The following is a 14,185-nucleotide window of genomic DNA, read 5'->3' as shown; positions in this document are numbered from 1 at the left end:
TAATTTGCAATTTTTTTTTATTTATTTAGTTTAGTTTTACCGTATTATATGCAAATATACAATTTTTCATTGTTTTATTTCTTTATTTATTTTTAACCAACAAAAAGCTACTGTTATACTATGAATATTTCTTATGCTGCTGTCGCCTCACTATGATATAATTCACCTTAATTAATTAGCAATTTTACTTCTAATGAGTGCATTTATAATTTATATTATTCTGGAACGGTTGARTTTTTATTGCTGCTTTACTTGCAAAAAAGAAACAAAAGATGTTTTTTAATTTTTTATTGAAATCGCAAATCCAGTTATTAATTGGGTAATGGAAATGTTTTTGTTTGTTTTTAAAATTTAATTTATTTTATTTGTTCATAACAGACTTTGCCTTTTTGTGAATTTTTTTACATTTATTTTCGATAAKTGAATTTTATTGTAGGCTTAAGAAGACAAATATTAGTAAATTAACAGCTGAGTAACAATTTTAGCCAACAACAAATACTAATAAAAAGCAAAAATGCTAAGAAAAAAAAAACGATTCTCTCATTAGACTTTCTTTRCTATATTTTTCCAAAATAAAACCTTTCGACATGAAATAAAAAATAGAAAAAAATATCTCAAATATTTTAAGCGAACAGCGTTAATTTGCGCTGTCGATGCAAATAACGGTACTTTTCAGACCCTACCACACTCGTTTATTTGACTGTGGAAACAAAACATTTCAGCTTATTTGTCGGGAAATGGCAATTGAAAATATATCACTGGAGGCCATAAAGGTAACTTATAAGTTCAGATGGGTYCATGTAGAAGATGGGCGGCAGTTAGCTACATGCATGTAAGCGCGTACAAATCAAAACCATAAAATACGCCCATTAACCCAACATCCTGTTCAATTGCACTCAAAGACATTTCAAATGAAATGGGTTTCTTTGCATGCTTCGTGTCTTTCTTTTGTTTTCGGCTAAGCTATAGCTTTGCGGTGGGATGGTGGGAAAATGTATTGCAACAGCCAACAACGCCCATAACACACATGCGCCGGCAATAAAGCGTACAACAACTACCGTTGGCATAGTGGTAAATAGTAAATTAAACAACAAACAGAACACATACACTCACACAAACAACAATTAAGAAAAATCTATTAAGCGCACTACTTATGAGCATGTGAACACACAYACACACACACATACGCGCACAGTCACACATGGATATGCCAAAAGATGATATTTATTATTTGGGGAATGAACAGTTAGTGGCGGTAACACGTTTGTTGTTTGTTGGTGTTTCCGTACGAGCAGTGGGTGTGGCGCATAAAACTTGTGGCACATATTTCGCAATTGTTGCAACCCACCGGGGGAAAACTCATTAAGTAAGTGAGCATTTATTGTGCGGGCGCGCAGAAACGTCATAAATACTGTGCGACGCCTGTGTATGGGGGAAAGGCAACACCGAATAGGGAGCGCGATGTACGAAGTGTTTGTGAAGCCGAAAATCAGGTACAAGCATAGCTCTATACATTAGAGCAGTCCGACTTTCTGGAAACAAAAAAAAAAAAAAACAGAAAAATCGCGGTTCTACGGATTATTCTGAACAACTTTCGCTAAGAGACTATGCGTCTTCGAACCACTGATTTTAAAGGTAAATGTTTTAAGGGACTTTTTATAAAAATTTGTTGGTTAGTTATTGGGATATCCAGATTAAATTTATTGAGTAGGCACTTTTTGATATTCTATTAATCTGAGCACTATATCCCATATCTTGCATATAACCAATTATTCAGATTTTTATACTTCGCCTTAAAAATACCTCGAAACTGKTTTTAGAGCCATAATTCCTTAGGCAAAGTTGTTCAGAATAATCCAAGGATTTTATGGAAAAGAAATCGACCCGACTACAAACTCCTTTCCTCTGCTTTAATGTCTAAAGGTCAAAATCTTTAATTTTTGACTTAAAAATCCAGCAGCAAATCTTGCAGAAAACTAAAAACTCTTGTTTTATGAACCTAACCTTAAAGACGTTCATTGGTCATCGACTGATTAGAAATTATACATTTAAAATAGCTTAGGTTAAGACAACGATCGTAACAGCGATCTCAGTAAGACCGCTTAGAGTGCCGGTACGTTGTGTTATTTAAAATACTCCGATATAATAGATCATAATATAATACCATTATCTCTTCATATACACTTGGAATAAGATTAACTTTGCTGGGAGCACATAGTAGTGCATTAGAATTATTGACCAGAAGTATCAAAAAAGTACGAAAGCGTAGCTGTGACTCCTCAAAGTTACTTTACGAGGAGTAAAATAATACTTATAGGGCCTTTCATTGCTTATAATCCATCCATATTCAATTTGCAGTATGCTAGCAATGCTGAGGTGCGCTCAATTAACCCAACTCCCATATGAGCATGTGCTCACGCATACATACAAACGTACATACGACTCGATGTAATAGAACAAAGGACTTGGCAGATATTGTATGGTATCCTGTGAACACACACAAAACGCCGTTTAAGCTGAACAAAATTCGAACATAGATTGCTGCGTGTCAATGCGATATGACGYTAGTTGCGCGTAGTGGCAGCCTGCTGCGCTGCTTACGAAATAAAATGTCAGCTCTTTATTGCGTATTTAGTAGTAGCTTGCCATATGAATTGTGTAATATATGCCGGCACTACAACAATTTCAGGGTTGCGCAAACCAAACATACATATAATTTTTTTTATACCCAGAACAGGGCTTTTTGTTAAATTTGCCACGAAGTTGGTAATACCACGAAGGAAGAGAGGCTCTATAAAGTGTATAGGCATAAAAGTCACCACCGTGACGACCTGAGTCGATTTAGACAGGTCCGTCTGTCTGTATATACATATATCAGTGAATATCGGACTACTTTAGCATATAGCTGCCTTAGAAACTGAGCGACGAAAATGAAGTTTTTGTATGGAAAACTTTTTTTATTTGTCAAGGTATCTTCACAAAATTCGGCATGTACTATTCTTCAAGAGAACTATACAAACTCTGAAGAAATTGTGCCGATCGCAGCACTATAGCATATAGCTGCCACACAAACTGAGCGAGGAAAATTAAGTTCCTGTATGGAAAACTTTTTTATTTGAGAAGGTATCTACACAAAAATCGGCATGAATCATTCGTCAAGGCAACAATACAATCTCTGAAGAAATTTTTCAGATCGGATTACTATAGCATATAGATGTCATACCAACTGGAGGATCAAAATCACGTTTTGGTAAGAAAACTCGAACTTGTTAAGGGTATTACAACCGAAATTAACGTTTCTTCTTTTTTTTAGATGGCTTGCTGTCAAGCGTTGCATAGACCAAGCTGCAGCATTGTCTACTCCACTGTATGTGCGTTTACATTGTGGCTGCGGTTGTTGCTGCCTGCCACCACCACTGTCGCAGTTGCTSTTAATGCCGTTGTTGTCGTCAATAATGGATTTCATTAAGCCAGAAGTGTGTATGCGACTTGGTGGCAGGCAATTCAAATGATGCCATGCGTAACAAATAAATTCATTAAGCGACATAACGCTGACTGTGAGCGCACCGGCACCGGCCCGCTCGTTCGCTCATTTACGGCTGCAGATATTGTTGATGATAATCTGCGATTCTATAATTCAAACACACGCACAGTGTTACCTATATATGTACATACGCATATACATACATATATGTATATAGGTGTACAAGTGAGTCACCAGTCAGAGGACTAAACACCAGTCCGTTGGGAATTGCAACAGGCCCAAACAAGTACGGCGTTAAGACGCAGTAAGAGTAGTGCGACAAAGCAGATTAGAACCGACATAAAAGTGATAGTGTGCGGGGGGTACTTGGCATTGCACAAACACACATAATATACAGATTCTAGCTACAAAAGGTAGCAAGCAACAAGAATWGAAATTGAAAGAAATGCAATTAAATGCTAAAGGAGAAGAAAGGAATTTACGAGGACCCTCAGTATCCCGTTGACATTTGACCAGCAAAGCGAAATGAAAAGCGATTACAGCTACAGAGCACGTACGCACTATGCCTACAACAACAACAACATGCTGTGTGATTAACAGTGTTCCTGTTTTTATTATTTTTTTGTTGGCCGTGGTGAGCGGACGCTTCCGGTTTGCGGATGCGCTGATTTGAATGTTTATGTTTATTGCCAAACCTGTTTTCACGCTTCCACAATTCTTCTGCTACAAAAATTTACTGTGTTCTTTGCTGAGAAAAACCAACAACAAAAACTATAATACTCTCTTTAGCAACTTTGTTGCGAGAGTATAAAAAAACAGTAATGTTACAAAGGCAAACAAAATGCTGGTCGCATTTTAAGTCAGGATTAGGCAGCTGGAGTAATAGGAAATGGCTGGTAGCCTATTGATTACACAACCCCTTGTTGTCAGCACACGCGATGTGCAATATATGTACATATAAACAAATTATAATTGAGCAGTTGAGTTGCGCATGTCTAAGAATTATTTGGATAATTAGCAAAAATCAGCGCGCAATTTCGCTACTGTCGGCAGTAATTGGATTGCAAGTCGGGCGTGAGACGTGAGCGATAAAAAAAGAAAAGAAAAAGAAAACAGAGAAAAATTTAGGGGTATGAAGACAAAACTCATTATAACCTTCTTACGCTCTAATCAGTTATTGGAYTTCAAGTATAGCCATATGCATGTATAGATGTCATTTCGCCCTATTGAATAACGCCATCAACGAACCCCTTTTCATAACCTCAATCGACTTCCAGTGCGGTGCTAGGAGCACGTACATATATACTCAAATACTACGCAAGTGCCTCTGGCATTCACAGGCAGTCGACAGAGGTTATGAAAAGGGTATTTAAGTTAAAAAAATTTCTGACTTTTAACCCATTTCTGGCTGTGGAGTATACAGATTGTGTAATGCAAGATCAACAGCTCCACTTTGAAAATYACGTGGGTGACTTTTCACCGATATTTGAAGTGACAATAACACCCGTTAACTTTGGTTGTGCAGAAGTTATATGGTATATTYCTTTATTAACGCATAAGGAGTTTATTTTTTTATCTTTYGGTTTGTATGACAGCTACGTSTTATAGTGGTCCGATTTGAAAGATTTCTTAAAATATTATAGGATTGCCACAGACAATACTTCGCGCCAAATTTTGTGTAGCTAGCAAGCCAAATGAAAAAGTTTTTCATACAAGAGCTTGATATTGATCTTTCGGTTTGTATTGCAGCTATATGATATAATGGTCCGATCTTAAAAATTTCTTAAGATATTATAGGGTTGCCGTAAATAATAATTCGTGCCAAATTTCTAGAAGCTAGCTTACGAAATAAAAAAGTWWTTGTACAAGTACACGATTTTGATCACTCACTTTGTATGTCAGCTATATGATATAGTTTTCCGTTGTCGGCGATACTGACAAATAAGCAGCTTCTTGAAGATTAAAGGACGTACGCAAAGTTTGAGAACAGTATCTCGAAAACAACGTATGTAAAAGGCATACTTTTCAAGAAAATGTCAATATTTTTCAGGAAAATTTCAATATTTAAAAAAAAAAGTCAATATTGGTTTTCAACAAAGTTAAATTGAAATATCTTCATAAACACTTGCCAGTACTCAAATGTCTAAATTTGAAAATTATTTAACTAATTAAAATCAACTCTACGTAGCAATAAAACTTTCGCACACTTCTCATATAACCCAACAACTGTTGGACCTTACTCAACACTGTATGAGAACTTTATTTATATTTTGACTAAACCCCATCAATCAGTGCTCTTAATTGAGACACGCTTCCTTAGCATGCTCACACGTCTATGTATGTACATATGTCTGCATCTATACCTACACACATATGTACGTGCTACTGTTTGCGAATGGCGGGCGGCAGTGAGTGAAATATCTGTATTTATTTACATCTATGTATGTACAACTCTATTTTTTAATTCATGCGCTGAATTAAAATATACCAGAACCATAAATAACGGCAGCAGCAGCACCCTCCCGCTTCTAATATTGCCAATGCAATCAATCATCGTCAGCGACGCGGCAGGAATACATACTTACATGTACATATGTACATAAGAATACTTGAGTCTGCACACACATCCACATATACATATATGTTATGCATCGCTATAGCTATGTGTATATGTATGCCTGGCACGAATCAGGCACTCACACTGCCATACCCCCCACTTACGCCCTCAAGCCAGCTACAATAAAAGTCTAAGATGTACACACACATACATATACTCACATTWTATGCTGTGTATTTGTAGAGTTGTTAAAATAAGATATGCAAATTGAAAAGTGCACATTTCAACGCTACATTTYCAATGGGCAAAAGGGGAACGAGTTTTGTCATGGTGTGTCTGCATTTGCGGGCTGAGGGCGGCAACAAGAAATAGAYGCTTAATTGAACGTTAAGTAACAAATTTTAATATTTACATATATTTTATTGCGTCTGCGCCACATCGTCTAACGCGCTGATAGTGTGTGATTATTATATATTGTATATTATAAAGTTGATGTATATACATACGTACATATGTATATAAGCGCGGTARGAAAATAATTTAATTTGCATAAAAGTAAGCATTTTTGTAGCATAAAAAGGTATACAAAGATATTTATACTGATTTTGATGGGTCACTTTGTATGACAGCTATATGCTATAGTAGTCTGATCTGAAAAATTTCTTTGGACATAGTAGCTATACTTTGGTTAATAATCTGTGGAAAATTTTGCGTAGATACTTTGWCAAATAAAAAAGTTTTTCATACAAGGACTTAGTTTTGATCGGTCAGGTTGTATGGCAACTATAAGCTGTTGTAATCCGATCTGGAAAATTCGTTTGAAATTTGTAGCGATAACCAAAATAATAATCTGTACAAAATTACATATACTTATCTTCTCAAATAAAGTTTTCCCTACATGGACTGAAGTTGGATCGACGAGTTTGTATGGCAGCTATACGCTGTAGTTGTTCGATATCGCCATTTCCGACAAATGAGCAGCTTATTGGACAGTAAAGTGCTTGTGCAAAATTTCAGGTTGATATCTTAAAAACTGAGAGACTAGTTTGCGGASTGACGTAAGAGATAGGGACGGATATGCTATATGGGTTCACGCTGCTCATCAATTATAATTTATAGAGTTTCCKAAAGTTTCTAATTGCTACAAAAAATATTTCTTCCAAGATGTGGATAATGGATAATTCGAAAAAAAAAATTTTCAAATCGTAGTAAATAAGTAATGAARTTTCTTTATGCTAGTTTGCAAAGGTTTTAAAAACTTAAAAAAAAAAACTAAAAAAAGGCATATTTTTTTACTTTCATTCAAATTTCATTACAGACATCTCGGAAAATGTCATGATTTTATAAAAAMTACTGTATTTTGGTACATTTGTATCATCAAAGCCAACCTCAAATTTCCCACCAGTTGCACTGTGATGCGGAAAAAAATTATAAAAATGCATTTCACAGTCCTTACGCTTGGCTCACATCTGCATAAACCACTTCTAACTCCATAGCGAAGCGKCAACTAGTCTCCAAACCCACTACCCCAAACACTACTGCCGTGCAATGAGTTTGCAACGCCTGACAATCAACGCTGATGTGGTTCGTTGCGGTTCAATTCAGCAYGACTCTGCTCGGCTGCTCCTCTAGTGGCACTTCGYTGTTCGACCAGACGTTCAAATTCAAAATCAATTCAATTCGTTCATTTCATTTCGTTTTTGCAATTCAATTGCAACTCAAACGACGTGATTTGTATCGCGTATGAGCATAACACAAGCCACTTGTATGKATGCGTGTGTGTGTGCTTGTGTTGCTGTGTTTGTAAGTCTATGACAGTAAATATAATCATCGCCAATAGCAACAATAAAATCTATAATAGTCGCTCAAGTAACATATTTTTATAGAAACTARGCATGCTTGCTGGTAAATTATAGTTAATTGTCAATTAATTAAATTATCACTCATTTTTCTACTTATCAGATTATAATTGCGTAATGTCTGTGTAAATATAGCATCAGCGTAATCATAAAAAGATTGAAAATTGTTGGAAAATATGCGATTTATTGGATTTTAATTAATACAAGAAGAAATTTTGAAATATTTTAAAATGACGCAGGAAAATACAGTATTTTCCGAATTGTTATGGTACTGGGAATAGAATACCCCTAAGGTTAAATTTAGAACTATCTAGGGAGATATTGTTTTGAAATTTTGCATACACTTTTTTCTTTCTAGAAAGCTGCTCACTTGTCGTAAACGCCAATATCGGCCAACTATATCATATAGCTGGCATACAAACTAACCAATCCAACACAAGTTCTTGTAGGGAAAACTTTTTTATTTGATCACATATTTTCACCAAATTTAGTGTGGATGATTTTCACAAACAACTCTATAATCTCTGAAGAAATTGTTGACATCGCTGTACCATAGCACATAGCTGCCATACAAACTGAACGACCTAACTCAAGTGCTTGTATGAAAAACTTTTGTAGTTGTCTAGGTGCCTTCACGAATTTTGGCGTAGATAATTCTCTAAAGCAACGGTATAAGTTTTGCAGAAACTGTTCAGATAAAACCACTATAGCATATAGCTGTCATACAAACTGATACATCCAATTTCAGTCCTTGTATAGAAAATTTTTGTATTGGTCGAGGTATCTTCACAAAATTTTGCTTGACTTATAGTTTAAGGGAACGGTACAATCTCCGTAGAAATTGTTCAAATCGGACCACTATAGCTTATAGCTMTCATACAAACTGATCAATCAAAATGAAGTCCTGCTRTGGAAAACTTTCTTRTTTGACAAKATATCTTCAGAAAATTAGGTATGGAYGATTGCGCAATGCAACGCTGTAATTTCCAAAAATATTGTTAAGATCAAGCTATTTTATAAACCATACAAACTGACCATTTAAAATCTAGATAAAATTATTTGTATAACATTTTATGCCATCAATATGCCCAGTTGTGGTTTATTAAAATAATTTCAGACAAATTATGTGTATATAAGTATGTATCCGTTCATGCCTAAGCAACACTATGTGTTAGTGTTCTGCTGCAGCACCTTGCTGAGTTCATAAAATATATGCAAGGAAATTTTCGCAGCAAAATGCTTTATTTGCCCGACCATAGAATGGAATGAATGAAGCGAGAACAATCAATGAAAGCATTTGTTCACAGTTAATTAACATGCCAAGACAAATATTATTATTATTGCTATTTCTCTAAATAAATTTTTAACAAACAATACATTTTTTCTGTTTATCTACAATTATATAATACTGAAAATATGCGGGTAATAATTTTTATTTTAATGTGATTTTAGAATGCAAACAAATGTTATATGACTTTTTTCACACTCGCCGTGGAATTGTCTAGAGAAAAACTACAAAACAATGTCAGATAAAATAAGGAAAAACTTCGTCTTTGCTGAAGTCATAATACCCTTCTCGGGTACATTTTTTCTATAGCATCAATTGGTATAAAAAGATGCTTATCTTGTTTGGGGTGGGTCATTTTGTATGGCAGCTACATATGTACTATATATGCTGCAATTGTCTTAGCTCAAAATATGTATGTTTTTGACGAAAATTATACCATTTGAGAGAAAAAAAATGCAAAATTTCATGAGGATATCTCATCAATTAAAAAAGCTTTTCATACAAGAACTTGAGTTTGATCGTTCGGTTTGTATGGTAGCTATATGCCTAAGTGATCCGAAAACCGCCAATTTTTCGCAGATTGTACCGTTATTTTAGGTAATAATATGTGCGAAATTTCATGAAGATATCTCATCAATTAAAAAAGTTTTTCATACAAGAACTTGAGTTTGATCGTTCGGTTTGTATRGCAGTCATATGCTATAGTAGCCGGTTTTCAAMAATTTTCTRCGGAAATTRTACCRTGGCTTYGASAAACAATAAGTRTCAAATTTCGGGAAGATATCTCGGTAATTAAAAAAAATTTTCATACAAGAACTTGAGTTTAATGATGGGTCGGTTTGTATGGCAACTAAATGCTATAGAGGACCGATTTGATTTTTTTTTACGGAAATTGTACCGTTGTTTTTAGAAACAATAAGTGTCAAATTTCGGGAAAATATCTCATCAATTAAAAAAGTTTTTAATACACAGACTTGATTTTAATTGTTCAGTTTGTATGGCAGTTATATCCTATAGTGGTTCGATAACGACGATTCCGACAAATGCGCAATTTCTTTGCGAGAAAGAGATGTATACAAAATTTTAAATCGAAATCWYAAAAACTAAAGGCATATATACAGACTGAAAGACAACAGAACCTGGCTAGACTAACTCGTCTTCCCACAAACTTAATTTCATTTAATTTAATTAAAAAAAAAAATATTTACCAATCCTCCAGCATTGGCTTTTGTATGCTACGAACTTCATGACAAACCTAATCTACCCCATCTTGGGTATAATGCGAATGCTTCCACATTTTTACTCACCTTATTTACTTAGCGTGCAAATAATTGCTTATTTATATTCATATTTATTTACTTATTTATATTTTTTTAGCTTGCGACATCTTCAACTGCTGCCACGCCTACTATGTGTTTCGCCATGCAACTTTATGGATTTGCCAAGTGTGCTTTGGGTTGCGTTATTTGTRCGCGGTAATAAAATTTATGCGACGCTGAGCACGCGCGGGCGCTAAACGCTACAAATAAACGCGGCCTAACCAACAACAACAACAACCAGTTGCAAGCAAACAATATATGCAAAGGTAAGTAGTATGCTTTATTATTATTATATTTTATCATTTTTGTATACATACATTGCGCCGAACCTCGACGCTGAAGCCGCGCTGGTCGCRGTCGCTATRGGTGAGCGGCCGCGCCTTGCTTATTGTGGAACCGCGACGCCGTCGCCTCGAACAATTAGCACATCTTCGCCAATTTTCTTTATGCATTTAAAATATTATGCCCAAACACACACACATGTTTGCATTCATTTATTATTATTATGATTTGTAATAAAACACACCTAGAGCAAACAAACACACGCATACACGCGCAAGTGTCAATAATGGCAATAAACCATAAACTTTTTTTATACACATACCCACACATACGCGTTCCTTCGCAGCTATTTATGGCGGATGGGCGCTGCTCAAGGAAATGGCTCGTAAAAATCTATTTTAAATATTATGTTTCTTTCCAAAATTATTAATTATTACTTACATAGGTGACAATGCAGTGGTATTGGTTAAATTTCATTTGTGGAAAGTGCATASAAAATAATAAAAATACTGTTATTACAAAGCAAACCACACCTGTGGTCATATACATTTTACAACTTTTATATAAGGCGATTAGACACGCCTAGAGTGGTTTATGGTTTTTAAATGAGACATACATATGTATTTATGCAGTTAGTTATTACATTTGTATGTACCTATCCACATATATAAATTTTTTTTTCTTGTAAACTTTCTATAACCAATAAAAATCATYAATTAATCGAAGTGCTGAAGACTTTGAGGTCAAAAATCGTAAAATCTTCGAAATACGTGCAAAACAACTAGTTAGGAACTAGTTCACCATATGGTTATACTAAGGCGTGTCAACTGTCAGATATCGGTCAGAAACTACTAGTCCCATACCAATTCAAAACAGACACAAAATGTCCTGTTTAAGCTGTTTTCCTGGCTTCCTTCAAACCCCATCACTCCTAAGGGGAGATACAAGCGATTTTGCATTACTGCAATCACAACTCGCGACTGGAGAGTAATAAGGCTCGAGGGAATCGATAAACGAAATCGAAAGGTAGTGTGTGTCCTGAACAAGGAGTCCAACGGTACTACCATCAGCTTTGGCTTTTAGAGGGTGGTTTTTAGGATGCACTCGATCGATGTACGGGCGTAAGGTTTACAGCTTTCAGAAAAGGCATCAGGAAAGGGCACAGAGGGACATGAAAGTGKATTCGTCTAAGCAATGATCTAAGCAAGTATAGGGGACTGATCTCTAGCGGTTATTTTAGTAGGACGGGTTCGAAAGTCTTACTAGTGCAGAACTCGCACTGGTGAGAGCCCCCTCCGGAGATGCTGAAGAAGTCGATGTCACTAACGGTTTGGACGCGAACTTATTGCATACGGTCTAGTTAAGAACGGATGTTAACGCCGGTGTTGAGTCACTTTTTGATTTCTTTCTGACCATTCTCTGATCATAGGTATATTAGTTTTAACTCTAATAGAGGAGAGTAGTTCTAGTAAAACTAGAAAAACGAATTGGAGCCTTTGCGGCATGAAACTTCGATGAGCTCTTCCGAACACGCCAGGTCGAAGCTCAGTGCTATCTTTCAGCGCGTTTGATGAGTGAGGTCCTCAGTTTTGTAGAAAGCCTGCCTTCGAAAGCTCTGTTTGAAAACTCAGAAAGGAAGGGGATCGCTCTCGCGATGAGCATYGGAAATCAGCTTTTAGCAGAATAAGTTCAATAAGGCCTATAAAAGCGAATTTAGTTTAGACTTGGTATCGTATAAAGCAGGACTTGCTATATATAAAATTGAGATTTAGAAAGCCAAAAGATCTTGAATGGTGAGCCTTCTGCAAGAGTGTAGCGGGCTGCCACGAATCCTATTCCATTGGCGTAACTGAGAAACGTTTCTGGAAACTGAGCTGGTGGTAGCCGTTACAMTACTCCTAGACACTCAGTTTCCGCTACATCTTTCTATAGAAGAAGTACGCATGAAAGAAGAAGATGTTTTCAAGAAGTTTTTTCAGCCTTCTCAGACATTCTGCCTCACGTGAATGGATATATAAATTTTTTAAAACCGTTTAAGCCTCCGGCACGTAATTTCTAACCCACATTTTGTTCCGCATTCTGTTATATAATATGTAGGCACTGAATTTCGCTCAATAATTTTCAAGCAACTTRCTTAAATTCAGTAATTTTTCGGAGTAAGTTTGTGAATATATTTCATTTGAGCATTGATTTTTACTGCAGGTCATAGTAAATGTACCAAATGGCATGTCATTGCACCAGCGCACCAGCATTTGCGTTTATGATTTTTGCTGAGATGTTGTCTATGGTTCCCCTGGCTCGTTACAAGTACATGAGAACGCATATTTACAGTTATATTACAGTTCCACTTGCATTTATGCATGGCAACTTTAGCCAACTCTAAACGGACTGAGCGTTTTGCATGTTTCTATTTCCACTTTTCGCTGTCATTTTTCTTTTCCCCTCTCTCTTGYTTCGCTTTGTGCATCATAGTACAGTTCGATATTCTACTTATGCAATTTTATTTAATGTTGTTTTCAAATACGTGCCCAACATGCGAAATTCTGTTTATTCGGAAAACAGCAAGCGGCAATGCAAATATGAAGGTGCTGAAAAAAATCAGAAATTTTGAAAATTTTCGAATTGTTCGATAGGCGCACGCAACGCCGTCCAGAGCCATTTGTGTTTTGTTGCTTGGGATACATTTTAATCTTCCACAACTATTGCAGCATACATTTTTTGTTGTTTTTTTGCTTTAGCAAAACAGTGCGTGACTACATACATAGATATGTGTGTATGCTCAGTACTCGAGCATAATAATAACAACAACAGCGCCAAATATTGTTAGTAGCGGCAATTCAATATTGGTGCAATAAACACTGGCTGCAGTCAAAACACAAATTGAACACAACACAAAAACAACAACAACGAAAAATTGCCAGACACGCCAGGCCACAAAACACATATTTTCCCGAATGGAAAAATGCAATAACTACAAAATCATAAATCAATATGRAAATGGCGCCAAGGGGGTCTAAACATTGATTGGAGGTAGCCTGCAAGCATGCACAGCTATCTATACATATGTACATGTGTATATATAATATGTATATGTGTCTGTGCGTAGTTTATTCAGCGGGTGGTGATGGAGGCTTTGCGAACGGAAAGTGTTAACGCTGTAATGCCATTTGTCTGGCTGATAACACGTACGTATCGATAGCTGCGAGTGCAGTCAGCAGCCTTACGTGCAATTGCATTTGCATACGCACACACACATACATACCTACACATACTAGCAAATCATTTGAGTGGCTAGAAAGCGCAGCGGCATATGTGTGTATATTTCTAAGCTTCCAGATGTTCTATGCTAGACAGCATGCTGCGTAGTATTGCTGTGAATAGCTTGAAATGTCGACC

The 14,185-nt window shown here is 36.1% G+C and overlaps 1 long non-coding RNA gene across 1 annotated transcript in view; it reads left to right on the top strand.

Annotated features, from left to right (window-relative positions):
* LOC108968274 overlaps positions 1–14,185 on the top strand; it is a 77,105-nt gene that overhangs the window by 1,330 nt on the left and 61,590 nt on the right. Inside the window, exon 2 of the long non-coding RNA XR_001993325.1 lies at positions 10,566–10,773. This is a non-coding gene — a long non-coding RNA (uncharacterized LOC108968274). The remainder of the gene's footprint in view (positions 1–10,565; positions 10,774–14,185) is intronic.

Source organism: Bactrocera latifrons, unplaced genomic scaffold, assembly GCF_001853355.1.
Source record: "Bactrocera latifrons isolate USDA-ARS-PBARC rearing strain unplaced genomic scaffold, ASM185335v1 scaffold_208, whole genome shotgun sequence".
NCBI classification, from domain to species: Eukaryota; Metazoa; Arthropoda; class Insecta; order Diptera; family Tephritidae; genus Bactrocera; species Bactrocera latifrons.
This window is presented reverse-complemented; position numbering and strand designations above follow the sequence as displayed.